The sequence below is a fragment of the Heliangelus exortis genome, chromosome 4 (genome assembly GCF_036169615.1).
Source record: "Heliangelus exortis chromosome 4, bHelExo1.hap1, whole genome shotgun sequence".
Classification (NCBI taxonomy): domain Eukaryota; kingdom Metazoa; phylum Chordata; class Aves; order Apodiformes; family Trochilidae; genus Heliangelus; species Heliangelus exortis.
This window is the reverse complement of record NC_092425.1, coordinates 34,196,896-34,209,817: the sequence shown is the minus strand read 5'-3', so window position 1 is coordinate 34,209,817 and position 12,922 is coordinate 34,196,896. Positions and strand designations below refer to the sequence as shown.

The 12,922-nt window shown below is 36.9% G+C and overlaps 1 long non-coding RNA gene across 1 annotated transcript in view; it reads right to left on the bottom strand.

Annotated features, from left to right (window-relative positions):
- Positions 1–1,519: 1,519 nt before the first annotated feature.
- LOC139796357 (uncharacterized) overlaps positions 1,520–12,922 on the bottom strand; it is a 136,207-nt gene continuing 124,804 nt past the window's right edge. Inside the window, exon 4 of the long non-coding RNA XR_011725971.1 lies at positions 1,520–1,732. This is a non-coding gene — a long non-coding RNA (uncharacterized lncRNA). The remainder of the gene's footprint in view (positions 1,733–12,922) is intronic.

The window sequence follows — 12,922 nt, the reverse complement described above, 5'->3', positions numbered from 1 at the left end:
GGGTTGCATAACCCTGAGATCTAATTAGAAAAGACCAATGTTGTGAAATGTTTGACTCTTAAATTCTGGCAGTAAATATGATTTTAAAAGGAGATTTGAGGTGCTCAGTTTGTTTAGTGCCTGGGGGTTGATATCTATTTTGACAGCAGAATAGGTTGGTTTTGGTTTTTTTGGGGAAGTACATAGCTATATGCAGGATATAAGGAGATAATGCTTCCAAATAATCATTGTTTAGGCTGAATAATAAATACTGTAAGTAGTATAAATAAAACTACTTCTTTTCAATTTTTGGTAAGATCAGTATCTTTTGTTAAAAATTTTCTTAGCTTTCTTAAAACTTTCTCGAGGTGAAATTCTGACTTCTAGCTAAAGAAAATTATTTCCTTTATCATATAACCTTTTTGATTTTTGCTTACTCCTCAAAAATTACCACAGCTTCAGTTTACCAGGGACAAGGGGCTGGAAGAAAGTGAGGTTCCAATCAACTATTCAGCCATCATATAGAAAAAAATACTTTATATAAATGAGGAATCCTTCTCTCTAAAATGATAAAAACTTTTAGCTAAAGCTTGATGACCTACAAGATAAAAACATTAATTTATATATATACTTATATTAAAACTGAAGTTTAGTATAACTTAAAAAAAATCTCAGTACTTTTGAAATGTTTTTAAATGCCTGAAAGGTTAAAAATTGACATATGGATAAACAGTTAAAAATACAAGAAAATCAGAAGTAGCTGCAGCAATGACAAAGATGAGAACTGATGAAGAACAGCGTTTCAGTTCCCTGCACAAATCAATATGTCCATATTTCTGACTGTGTAATTAAAAAATACATCATGTTCTAAAGTAACCAGTTACTGAAACTGTTGAGAGGATTACCAAAGTAGCTGGACTCTCTTAGAATGTGATGGTGATGATCAGTGCAGGGGTTTTACTGACAGGTGTTCCTTATTACCAGAGCTGTAAGGCTGCATTTTCTAGAAATCTATCAAAAAAGAAATTTTACATGTTGGGCTTTGCAAGAGGATATGAATACTGCACTAGGTAAGTAACAGAGCTGTGCAAAAAATGTGCTGCCAAATTAAGCTCTGCAGAGTTTGCAAGGTTTCCACTAGACAAAAATATTCTGTCCCACACTTTTAGCAGAAAACCTTTATTGGGAAATTTTGTTTAAGTTGGGTATGTTGACTTTAGTAATATACCTTAACAAGCTGCTAATTTTAACTGATGCATTGGGTTTTCAGGGCAAGGTTTTGGTAGCAGGGAGCTACAGGAGTAGCTTCTGTGAGAAGCTGATAGAAGCTTCCCCCATGTCTGGCAGAGACAATGCCAGCCAGCTCCAAGAGGGATCCAGTGCTGGCCAAAGTGGATCAGTCCATCAGTCCCTCAGTGACTGTGGCAGTGCCTCTGGGGTAACAAAGTTAAGCAGGGGAAGAAGTTGGTGCACAAGAGCAGCCAGAGAGAGGAGTGAGAATATGTAAGAAACAACTCTGCCATGCTCACCAGTGAAGGAGGAGAGGGAGGAGGTTCTCCAGGTCCCAGAGCAGAAATTCCCTTGAAATCTGTGGAGAAGACCATGGTGAGGCAAGGTGTCCTTCTGCAGACCAGGGATGACCCTGTTGGAGCAGATATCCACCTGCAGCCAATGGAGAAGGTGGGTGCCCAGAGGAGGCTATGGCCTTGTGGAGACCCCATGCTGGAAAAGGCTCATGGCAGGACCTGGGGACCTGTGAGAGGAGCCCATGTTGAAGGGGTTTCCTGTGACAATGTTTTTGTAAAGCTGAAGTTAGGGTGTTTGCTTTCTTTGTGGATATACAATTTGGGGAAAAGGACATGTGAACTTAGTTAGCAGAATAAAAAACCTACATATCTGCATCCTGACTTCTCCTCGGGTTCTGATAAGTGAATTCTGAGGCTCGGTAATTGCAGTCATGCATAGGAAGGTTGTTACTAGGTGAATAAGGCTACATTTCACATATTCCTATGTTTATCTACATTTTCACTGTTTTTCCCATTCAGAAGTCTTATACAGCTAGAAATTGAAAACTTTGAGCACTTCTCTTGGGGTATCTGAACAGCCTGAAGTCATTCAGGCAACCTTATATCTATGTGTGAAGTTATATGGATGGATCAATGGAAAAGGACTGTGTGCAGTGACAGAAGATGCACCTTGGACAAATCTAGCTCACTAAGTATATATTGCACATTTCAGGCAGATTTCCACCTGTGAAATTCTGGAAAGAAATATGAAAACTCTGATTTTCCACCCTGCACAGATATATTGCAATGAAAGCGAAGTTGTGAATTTTTTTTTTTACTATTTTTTTTTTTTTTTGCTTTTGACTAAATACTTCAGTCATATTCCTTTTTCTCCAGCAGCTGGGATGAAATACAAGAGGGAGAGGAAAAGAGGCTGCACTCAATAGACAGCTTGGGAGACATGTTTTATTCTTAGCAATGCTATATATCGGATTGAAATACCACCCTTCCTATGGCATTTTGAGATTCTAGGGCTAAAAGCAATTGTCATGAGGCTTTATTATTATTTTTGCTGGTTTTTATTTAATCTTTATTAACTATTATATGGTTCTAATTAAGAGGAAAAAAAGAAAAAGCCTGTACTAGAGTCTCTCACAAAAAAATTCTTTTCACTGGGCTTTCAGGTTTGTCACTTCTTTACTGTAAATTGCAAGTTATTTTCTTTCAGAGACTGCAATCAAGTATGCAACTTTGGAAAAACAAATTCAGTTAAACAACTGTAAAACTCTTTATTTTAATTGTAATATATGTCTTCCTTTTTATTGTTTCAAACAATTTCCTCTCTTTTTGTTTTCCATTTTCTTACTCAATGCAGATTGGAACATAACAGTTTTCAGTCTTCCAGAATTTATTTAAAAGCTTGTTGTTCTCTCTGGAAATGTGATTGGTAATTGAGATTTGGTGCTTTTTTGTTCGGTTTTTGTTTTTTTCTTTTCTCTTTTCTCTCTCTTTTTTTTTTTTTTTTCCTTAATAGGCTGTGAGCTGAAAAAGGACACTTCATGTTACTTAAATAGTCTATCTGACAAATTATGCTCTTTAATTGTACTTAGGAAACTGTCTTTTACATTAACCAAACATCACCCCCCTCCTCAACCCTACTTGACATTTAAAGCTTAAGCAACTACAGACTATTTCTAACAAGTCTATTTCTAACAAGTTCTCCTTCAGTGTTAACAAAAACGGTGTTGAACAAAATCAGCCAGTATGAAGCAGTGCAGTCCTCAAGGATTTTTTTTAATACTGTTCATGTACAAACAGAAGAATTCAATTAAAAAATAGCCCTAGGTACTATGCAAACTTGTAATATTAGCAGAATGTGAAGTAACTTCTCAGAGACTTAATCTCATGTATTGCTGTATATAGAAACACAGGTATATGTACATACAGCCACACATGTGTAGGCCTGGAATGCTCCAAAATGAAGAATGTCTTCTGCTCTCATGATTTGTGATGGTTTTATTTTATTTGCTGTAGCTGCCTCATTTAGACTTACTTCTGTGAGGTTCCTCAACAGCAGAATCCTGGATTTTTAATTTCTGGATATAGTTAGGCAGCAGCTTTTTTGAGGTATCATATTTGTACATTTAAAAAATTGGCATAAAGATTGGTTCAGAGAGTAGCTTGCAAAGTAAGTGCTTGCAAAGTAAGTAGCTTGCAAAATATTTTACCATATTTTTATCCACAAACTCAGTTTTACCCTCTTCCTGGGGGGTGACAAATCCAAAACCTGCTATTTATACTTGAAAATACCATTGAATAAATGACTTCTGCAGATTCTCTGTAACATGACAAGTTGCTCCAAGTCAAGTCTGATCTTTTTGAGCCTCTGTCTTTTGCAGGAGAACAGGAATGAATAGATCAATTGCCTCCAGAATGTGAGGCAAAAATGGACTCATCTTGAAAAACAGGTTGGGACATAATTATGATTAGACCCTGGGTTCACTTACAACCATCTCTGTGCAGTTTCAGAAGGTTATTTATGGCAAAGATGCCTCTTTTTCCATTCACATCTGTATGTTAAGCCTATGCAAGACACCTGTTGAACTCTGCTTTTTGTTTTGTTTCCAGTTCAATGCAAATGCATGATATATTTTTAAAGTAGATTGGTGATACTAATGAAAACATTGTAGTTTTTTTATATATCACACATCCAAAACTATTCTGTTGTGCACTGATAATGTACTTGCAGGGGCAGCAGATCATCACCTGTAGCTCCTGCAAATCCTCTGTTTCATTATTAGTGGCTTCAGTAAGTGGAAAGTCAATGAAATAACTTGTGATTGAAATACTAAGTGGTTAGATATCTAAAATTCTTAATTCCTATTGTCTGTTCAGGAATTCTAAAGATGAGGCTAACTTTACTTTTTTTTTATTTTATTTTTTCGGTGATGAAAATAAATAAATGACAAATGCACTGCTGCAAAATCCTTTGTCATTTCATATAATTTTTCTTCCAGTGACAGTTCTTCCCACGGGTTAAGTTTTAGTTTGTTGTTTTGTTTTTTTTTTTCTGTGAGTATGTGATGGCTAAACCACCAATTTTCTGGAAATGGGATAATATTCTTATTGATACAATGTTACAGAAAGAGATCCTGAAAAACACTACAAAAAACTGGACCGGCTCAAGAAAACAAAATAGCTTTAGCAGTTTAATAGCTAAAATTAGATTTTCTTTCTTCAGTATTTTACTATTTGAAAAGATATCGTCCCATGTGTGTAGGCAGCAGGTGGCAGGACCTGCCGAGTAATGAGCTCAGTCGGTGCTCAGCTTCACCTGTGCCGTTAGGGCTGGCCCAAGTGCGCATGCTCAAAGATCAAGGGCCAATAAAAGGTGGGGCCTGAGACCGGCAAAGGGGCTCACTCTGAAGCAGGTCAGCAGCTGTGTTGGTTGGAGGCCAGTCCCCTACTGATCCTGTCCTCATTCAGAGCCTATCATCGCTACGAAGTTCGTCTCCTGCTACACATGTGAGTCTCCTCTTGAAGTCTTAAAAGAGTATTAGAGAAACACCTTGGTTGCTTACTGCTATGGTATATATAGTTAGAGAACTAATTCAAAGAAGTACTTAAACATGTGCTTAGCTTTAAGCACTGCTTAAATCTCATCAGCTTTAATGGAACACAATTACATATGTAAGCACCCTCAAAGCACAAGATAGTTTCCTGTAAATAATTTTTTTTTTTTTAAAAAGAGTTTACTATAGAAAAAAGCTTTAACTGTAAATTTCCTGCTACAGTACTGTGTCTGCTAGTAAATGAACTGTTTTAAAGTAATTTTAGCTGACTTGCTTTAGGAATAGCAAAAGTAGTGAATGTTTATCTTTTTTATTCTTTAATGCAGATGAATGGAAACAAGCAGTAAATATGATGCATAGCTGGCCACTTTTATCCTTGGACCAACTCCATTGGCTTCTGTGGAGTGTTGCTAGGGATGAATTTGGTCCACTGTTGGCAGAACACTTGTTCTGACTGCATGCGACAGCACAATTTAGTAAATTTTAGCATTTTTGAGATCCATAAGAAAGATGTTGAAGGACATATGTTAAATTGCTCTCTGGAATTAATGGCCTGGTTTGATTGTTGTCTACAAGATTAAAAATAAGCAGGAAGTTTTTGAATAAGAAATTTCAAAGGAAAACTGTGAGACTTGATAAGCACACTTAATATCCTATCTAGATGGACCATTGGTTTGATCTGGTGTGCTGGTTCCTATGTTCCTGCAAACAGCTTTTCAGTACACAAATGCCAAAAGGAATTTGGTCTCAAGCAGAGGTTAGAACAAGTTATTTTTATTTTAAATTCTTGTGGTCTGAGATTATTAAAAAGTAGAATGATTAATCTGAGTAGAATGCATATATCTTTATGCCTAAGTCCACTGCATTTAAGAAAGCAGAAATCACTTCAAACTCCTACCTTTCTGAGGCTGTGGGAATTCAGCTGCTCCCAGAGTCAGACCAAGAGTTGCTGATGATTTAAGAAAGAAATGCAGACTCCAGGTATATTTAAAGTTTAGCTTATTTTATTTACTGCACTTCAGTGTGAAAGTGTGTGAATATTGTTTTCAGAACTGATCGTTTTCTGTGATCCAAGGGACAACTGCTAAACCACCCAAACATGTAATTTATAGATACTGACCCTTTTATTAAAGATCTATGAAATGCTCAGTTTTTAATATTGTGAATGCACTAAATGATGAGACTCATCCTTTACACAGGGGGACAGTACAAGATGGATGATCTTTCAAGATGTACTTGAATACTCAATTGAAGTGAGATCTGCTCTAGTCTTGTGTTAGTCCCTTACATGTGAGCTTTTTTTAGATATATTTTTGTACAATTGAAGCAAATTTACCTATGTTCAAGATAGTTCAAGTATTGCACCATGGCTAATATTACTGCAAGGCAGTATCTACAACAGTGTCTAAAAATCAGTCAGCAAAAGAACCAGTTGAGAGTAGGATTTTGATTGACATTTAGATGAAGTCAGCAATGGTCAACTGTATAATTTGTTTCTCAGACACTGGTTTAAGTTGTTTAAAATTTAAGATGGAAAAACACTTTATTTTTTTTCAAGTTAGTACCATTTCTGACAAAAAAAAATTAGTTAGGGGCAAAGCAATAGAATAGTGGCAGACAGCTATCATCAACTTGTTCTGGGAAGTCAGTATGCAACAAAATCACAAGGTCTCAGGCTTACCCCAGTGAAGAGCTGTGATTTCTGTCATTAAGTCCACAAATGGCATGGAAGCTAACTGAGCTACACACATTTTTTAAAATTTTTTGTTTTCTTGTTTTTTCCTTCATGGTAAATTCCAGCTATGCCCTTGAATGGCTGTGACCACCTGTTCTCCCACACCTGTTTCAATTTATAAACCATATGTTGCAGTGACAGATTAGAACTGCCATAGACATGATGTGCTTTCTTGTAAATATTTCATAGGCTTCCTAGTCGCTGCACTTCAAAATAATTTGAAAGCATTGATTTTGCTGAAAATCAGGACTGAGACTGGTTGTTTTCTCAATACTACTTCTGCTCCTTGTGCAGAGTTGTAAGGATTGCTGACTCATAAAAAAACCCTCATATAACTATTAGCATATTGCTATCAGATATTAGTGCTATCAGGTATTAGTACACTCGTATCAAAATGTTCCCTACTTTGATCATTGGTAAGGGAACAGAAGATACAATAATCTTACTGTTACACAAGTACATTTGCAAATGAAAATTTGCAGAATGATCATGCTTTCAAAACAGTTTTGCAATCACATGTACAAATAGAAAATATCTAAATTTATACTGCGTAATTTGGATAGTTGGCTATATCTGTACATGAATCCTTTTAAGTTCTTTTCAACAGAGTTGTAACAACTTGTACAGTAAATGGACAAAAGTACAATAAGTGCTCCATCCACTGGTTTGGTCATCTGTAAGTTCATTAACTTTTAGAAACATGATAGGCTTGAATATTCAGGCATAATGCACCTTTCATTCTGTTGGCAATGCAATAAAACCTCGTTCTAACTATGTTCTGCCCCTTTAATTGGCCTCTGGACAGTGTGGGTCCATACCCAGGGAATGCTGATGAATGCTGATGGTGGGGAGTGAAAAAAATTCTCATTAATTAGTAGGCTTTGTATTAGATTCATTCTTTGGACTTTCAATCACTTCCTATACCCAAGTGTGGATCCCACTGCTTTCCATAGCCGTATCTCTTCACCAGCTTGAGTTGAATTGATTTGGAAAGGAAAGGAAACTTTTGTGCATAGACATCCTTTCTGAAGCCATTTGCCTGTGATGGAGACTGAGATGGTCTTATGAAAGCCCTTTCTGCTTCACTGACTTTCATCTCCTCTAAAGCATTTGGATGAAGTGGAATTGCTTGCAAAATGATTTGTTATGTCATGGACTCTGTGCCTCACATTTACCCTTCATAATGAACCAGGAATGTGTATTTATTACACTATGCAGAGGTAGTGTATCATCATGGGTGATGCAGAGCTGAATGTTTAATTAATGTCATGGATAAACCAGAGTAATAGTATGCTCTCTGCCTGTTCTTGTTGAAAGAGCAGCAGTGCTAACATAAAAAGTCTATTATGTTGGTAATAGCTTGTACTGGTGAAAAAATCAAGGCTACTGGAAGTGGTATGTATTCCTTCTTTGTCTCTTCTTTCTGTACTCCTCTTTTGCTTGTCTTTTGCTTCCCCCCTTTCTCTACTGTATGTTTGGGTCAGTCGTCACTTACTCAGAGGAAAAGTTGGAGTATCTGAAAAAATCCAGTGATTGCTTTCCTCTTCTTTTACCCCCTACTCTTTTTTGTATCTCTCATATCCCATTAATCTTTGCAGTTTTTCAGCAACTGGATTGCTTTAAATGAGGTCAATACAAATGGCAGCATGGGGAAAGGACATAAACTAGAAAAGATAAAGCTTATAGCTATAAGTATTGTAGTCTAAAAGCAAATGGAAAAACATTGCTACGAAACACAAAGCTCAAGGAATCAAACCCTACAAGTTTTAGAGTATGAAAATCTAATTTTATCTTAACTTGCTCGATGTAACAGAAGTTTGTTTTAATACGTGTTCAATAGTGTTTAACAGAAGTTCATACCAAAAGTTAAAATTCCTTGTAATAATCAACATAGAGTATCCACTTAGTAAAAAGATAAATCTTCATCTTGTTTCAGGCCAAGAATTTTGTCTTAAAAAGATTTGCCCTTAATAACAATTTAAAGTAATTTCAGAGAAAAAAATCTGTTTTGCAATATTTATCTGTTGGAAGCTCCAGGACATAAAAATGGAGAAACTTTTCCTCATTTTTTTGGTGTTTTTTCATCTTGCCCTAAAGTGAAGTCCTAGATTAATGGATTGCAGTTTCCTGAGTGTATATCTAGGAGCTGGGATTTGTCATTAGCTGAAACTGCCTCAGTATCTGAATTTATCTTCTAAAAGATTTTGGATGTCTAGGTACCTGGATGCATGAGGAAAACTGGTTTTAGACACCGGTGCCAGCACTGGACTGGATGATTCAGACTTTCTACTTTTTTGTCTTCTTCTCTTTAAATATTTGATCTGATAATGCCTAGCATCTTCAAATTTAATAAAAAACTTTGGAGATCCTTAATTGTTCCAATTTAAATTTGGAAAATTTCTACTCAAAAACTGTCTCAGTTCTTGGAGCTGTAGTTAGGAAGTTCTATGCAACAGAGATAGATGAACTGAAACTGGTGGAAGTTGGGTTATCATCTGTAGCTTTTTAATGTTTTTGTCATGTTTTATTTGACTGGGTGATTGTCTTGATCTATAATTCCACAGACTTGCTGAGATGATTTCAGATTACTCTTTGAATATTTCTTCCAAATTTATGTCCTGTCCTGTTGCTTTTTTTTTATAGTCTCTTAACTGAAGAACCATAATGCCTTCCTCTGGCTACTTAGTGACATTTGGTACAGTGCAGAAAGACAGAGTCAGCTTTTTAATTGGTAGTTTGTCCTATGAAAACAAGCAACTAGCTTCTGATACATAATCTGTAACAGGGAAATACATCCAAAGTTAGTCAGGGGCTGGCAGTCTGGGAATAGAATCTGTACAGACAGGAGTGCAACATCACAATATTAAGCTGCCCTGTTGCCACAATGCACCAGGCTGAAGCCATCATTTAGATGAAACGGAAAAATTAATTCAATTAGGAAATGAAAGTGTCTGATATAAGTGGAAATGTGATGGAAACAGTGAGTAAAAAACTTGGCTTAGCTCTGGGACTGACCTGAGAACTAATATTCAGAAGATACATGTGAAGATGTGTTTCTACTTGTCCCTGATAATGCATCAGGCAGGAAAACTTTATGTGACTGCTATGCTCTGAGGATGCAATCTGTGTTTTAACATTACTATAGGAAAAAGAAACAGTAGTACTCATGTTTGGCCACTCTAACTTTTCTTCTTAAGGAAAGGGTTGTCACACTCCTTCCCTTACACCTACATTCTCTTGTGAAAGGGTCTAAGGAGTGAACTTTAGACAGGATACTAAGGATAAACTAAACATCAAGGTAAAACCTGGAATGCTCCAACATGACAAAAAATACAAGCATAAGGAATAACTCAATATTGTACTCTTCAGCAGCACTGAGTCTCACAACTAGGTCCTCAAGGGTATTTATACATTCATTCCCTATGAACCATACAAGGTGGAGATCTGAGGACTTCTTTTTCCTTCTTTTCTTTTCTAATTTTTTTATATATATATATTAAAAAAAAATCCATCTCTACCTTCTGTTATCACAGAACTCTTCCCTTCCCTTTCCATAGTGTTATACGTCTGAGATTTGACAGGGATGCTTTTCCAGTCAGAAAGAAACATGTATATAGTTTGCTACTGGAGTACAATTGTGTTCCAGTAAACATTGTAGTGACAAATACCCATGGTACTTTCCTACAGCCACAGGGTTTATAGGTTAAACAGCCTTCTGTTATGTAAGTCTTGAAGCCAGTGCAAGTTATTCACTGGGAAATTTGAAGAGAGGTGCTCAAAGTCATGACCATTGATTCTGGTTAGTGATATAATGATTAACTACATGTCACTGACTATAGTGATATGTCAATAACAGCTTGCTGGGCCCCAGTAGAAGGTATCATCAGGTAAAATATTACTGTGATTTCTAAACCATCCTACTGCCACTACCTTTCACAATAAAGCTCAGAAGCCCCCTAACAATAGCAGAGCTGCTTGGCTTACACTCAAATTCAAACACATAACAGAAGATCATTCTCTGTCACTAGTTCAAAGCCACCTAGAAGAGGCAGAAAAGGGCAGGAAGAGAAAGAGAGTGAGAGAAATGATGCAGCTAAGGTAATAAATCGGGCTGCCCTAGGAGTGTTTCCTTGTGGATCTGACTGTAATGGAGGCCTGCAGAAATTCTCCTGCTGCAGCTCTGTCTCACCTTCTTTATGTTCCTGAAAAGCTTAAGGAGCAGAAGGGATGCCCTTACAATGGAAACAAGGCATTGTAGGGGCACATATTTTTCTTCGATTCAGGCTTGGAATGACTTTTGACTGCTTTCAAAATTTACTTCCCACTAGACCAGCTCATTAAAAGCCCCATCCAACCTGCCCTTGAACACTTCTAGGCACGAGGCATCTACAACTTTCCTGGGTAACCTGTTCCAGTGTCTCGCCAACCTCACACTAGATGATTTCCTTCTAATATCAAACCTAAATCTGCCCTCCTCCAGCTTAAAGCCATTCGCTCCTGTACAATCACCCCATGCCCATGTAAAAAGTCCCTCCCCAGCTTTCCTTTAGGGCCCTTTCAGTATTGGAAGGTTTCTGTAATGCTTTCTCCCCAGAGCCTTTTCTTCTCCAGGCTGCACAACTATCTCAGCCTGTCCTCATAGCAGAGATGCTCCAGCCCTCTCATCATCTTCATGGCCATCCTCTGGATGGTTTCAACCAACCTGAGCCACGAAGTGTAGACAACTTTTGATTTTAATACTAGTGTTTCAATAACTTCAAACAGTAAAAAACCCCACAAAAATAATAAAAATATGTTGTTAAAAGGTTTAAAGATTGGTAGGAACAACATCCAGCAGCTTTTGTCTGGTTTTCTGTTTTCTTGCTTCCTAAATTTTCTCTGAAGTTAAGTAATCTTTTTCTGCATATTACATCATCACATTGAGTCATTTACAGTTGTTAAGTTTCATGGAGAGAAAATATTGGGTATTAGAGGCTCTTTCATCTATCAGAGAAAATCATAACAAGAACTCATGGCTAGGTGTTAAAATCAAACAAATTCAAGTTAGAAATAAAGCACACAGCTTTTCAGTTTCTATGTGTTAACCATTGGAATTACAGAGTAAGAAAAATGATCCATTCTCCATCTCTTGATATTTCCAGATTGTTCTTAGATGATTTTTTTTGAAAGGTGTGATTCAGTCAGACCTATTTATTGCTGATGTGACTACAGGAGTAATTTGGTATGTTGTTTAGCTTGAGATATGTGCAAAGGCAGACTAAATGCCTCAGTGATTCCTCTTGATCTTGAAGTGTTTTATTAGACAAGTCTGTTCAAGTGGAATATAAATATTTTAAGAGTTGAAATTTTATAGGAAAACACTTTATTATTATTTTTATTTTTACTTTTGAAAGTGTCAGGCTCTACACTGAGGCAACTTAGGCCTAAAATATTGTACCCAATTGCCCTAAACCTACTGTACCTTCTGTTGATAATGGTATCTGGTTTTAGTTTTTCCCTTTTAAATTGACTTTTACTAGTTCTACAATAAAACAGGGAGCTTTGGTAAATTGCTATTTCTAATTATGCTGCTTCAGAGGTCTGTATTACATTTTTCATGACCTCTTTGGATTTTTAGTTGCTTGAACCAGAAGCAGGTCTGAACCAAGGGTCTGCAGTGGTATGGGAGGACTCCAGACTAATGTGATTTGTTGGCAACACTGTGTTAGTGCAGCTACAGAGGCACAGGGAGCAAACTTAAGTCTTAAGTCTGTGAGCCAAAGCCATATAGATCATCGAGCTTCTTAAGAAGTGGCATTTGTCCCCTAAGAGCTTTCACTTAATTCTTTTGTTTACATTTCAATGCATAATTTTTAGGAGAGCTGGAAAAGAGGGGTGAGATTTTTTGTCAGAGAATCACAGGATGGCTGAGGTTGGATGGGACCAATAAAGATCTGATCCAAGCCCCTGCAGAAAGCAGGGTCAGCTAGAGCAGGTAGCTCAGGGCCATGCCTAATTGGGCCTTAACTATTTCCAGGGATGGAGAATCTTTGGAGACATGACTCTCAACTTTCTAAATTCAAAAAAGTGTTTGGTGACTGAAATACTGCTCTGCAAAATTATAGCAGTAACATGTTTGCTTCCAGTCTTCC